Here is a 1,916-nt window from a genome sequence, read left to right as displayed (position 1 = left end):
GGATTTTAAGAGTTCTGATATAGGTGCGAAGGTAGAGCATTAGTTGATGTTTGAGGTCTTTGGTTTTGAAACCCTCGAGCTTGCGGCCTCTAAGAGAAGTTACGATGTTGTTTCCACCTAGGATTGTACGTGTTGGAGTATGGGTCATTTGATGGCCTGTCGTACCAATTTTGGGTGACGCTTACTTACTCCGGCATGAGCTCGGGTTGGGAAAGAGCATGTGGAAAACTAGAACAGGAGTGTGAAGGGTTCAAGCAGATGGCACACACCTTTGCACATGTCATGGGTTGTGGTTGCTGTGTTGTGGACAAGAATCGGTCTAACTTTTGAACTATTGTGTGCAGGGTTGGTGCAAGATCATGGCTTGAAGCCAACTCATGAATTCTCTTGGACTTTGATGTGGAAGTGGAAGGGTTGGAGGGCTTACTAGCAATAACAGTATACTGCTGAGAGTTTTTGGCAAGGTTTTCAAAGAGAACCCATGCCTCATTCTCGTGCTTAGTGAGGAAAGTACCTCCGCACGATGCATTAACCATGGCTTTATCTCTCTCAGCTAGCCCTTCGTAGAAGGTTTGAACTAATTGCCACTTGGGGACCTAATGATGGGGGCATTTATGGAACAAGTCGCTAAAACACTCTCATGTCTCAAAAAAGAGTTCCCCGTCCATCTGTGAGAAACTCATGACGGCTCTCCGAAGCTGATTCATCTTCCTAATTAGGAAGTACTTTTTCAGGAACTCGGCTGCATGGTTGCCAGTTGGCCACCAAGTTTGGCTCTAAGGACGTCAGCCAATATTTGGCCTTATCCTTCAAAGAGAATGGAAAAAGCCTAAGATAGAGAGCATCATCGCTAAAACTAGGTATATGGATGGTGGAACAGATTTCAAAGAAGTTATCCAAATACTGGTAAGGATTTTCAGTGGAGTTCCTATAAAAATTGGGCAGCATCGATATGATAGAAGTCTTTATCTCAAATTGAGCCTCCTATACATCCGAGAACTGGATACAAGACAACAAGGTGTATGCATTAGGTACAAAGTAGTCCCTAAGAGGTCAAAGGGGTTGCTCTCCCACTATAAGTAGGCAGGGAGCTTGGGGTTTTGGATTTGATCAACGAGAACCGGTGGTCGTTTAACCATGAGTTTAAGTTTAGACGACTTAGCTATCTTAGGATTAAAGGTAGGTTTCCTAGAGGACCTACGGTCTCGAGATCTAGGGTAACTATCTCCAGCTCCAAAGAACACAAACCAAACATACACACTTGATGCACACAGATTTAGCACTTCAGAATCAGAAAAAAAAAATAAAATAAAAAATAAAATAAATAAAGAAAAAGCAACAATACTAAAAAATGGAAGTTGGCTAATAACCGTAGCTAAGTCCCTGGCAATGGCACCAAAATTTGGTTGGCTCGCCAAGGCTTGGGTCCTTAACTACCAAAAATAATATTTTATAGAACCTAACTAATCTCATATTCAATAGAAAGTGGGGGAAGTCAGGTTTCGATCCTCAGAGACTTAAAGCGCAATTATTAAACCACTTCAAAACCAGTTTATTATAGCTTTGTGTAAAAAGAAAGTGTAAAGGTGGAATTTTTCTAACAATCCTAATGAAAGCATGTAAAGTCTAAGTTAACTCTAACCCTACAAAGCAGTGCTTAATCATAAATTAGACTTACGATGTCATGTGCGTAAATTATGTTTGGTCAATTATCCGTATTAGGCTAAACTGTCAAAGGTGCCATTTGATGGCATAGGGTAGCAATGGTGCACCAACTATTCGGAGCATGGTCAGAAATCGAAGTATACCCTATCACAACGACCACGAGAACCTCTACGGGAAACCATAGCCCTTCTACGTATATTTTACTAAATCAATAATAGTGTTATCCTATCTCTAAGACTTCATCATAATAA

General features: G+C 41.0%; 1 non-coding gene across 1 annotated transcript; it reads left to right on the top strand.

The window, feature by feature from the left end:
- The first annotated feature begins 594 nt into the window (after positions 1-594).
- On the top strand, positions 595-700 carry LOC131156820 (small nucleolar RNA R71). The gene has a single exon (XR_009137090.1). It is a non-coding gene; the product is annotated as a small nucleolar RNA R71 (small nucleolar RNA).
- Positions 701-1,916: the final 1,216 nt, after the last annotated feature.

This window comes from Malania oleifera, chromosome 5 (genome assembly GCF_029873635.1).
Source record: "Malania oleifera isolate guangnan ecotype guangnan chromosome 5, ASM2987363v1, whole genome shotgun sequence".
NCBI lineage: Eukaryota > Viridiplantae > Streptophyta > Magnoliopsida > Santalales > Ximeniaceae > Malania > Malania oleifera.
The sequence above is the reverse complement of the archived record's forward strand: the minus strand, read 5'-3'. Positions and strand labels throughout refer to the sequence as shown.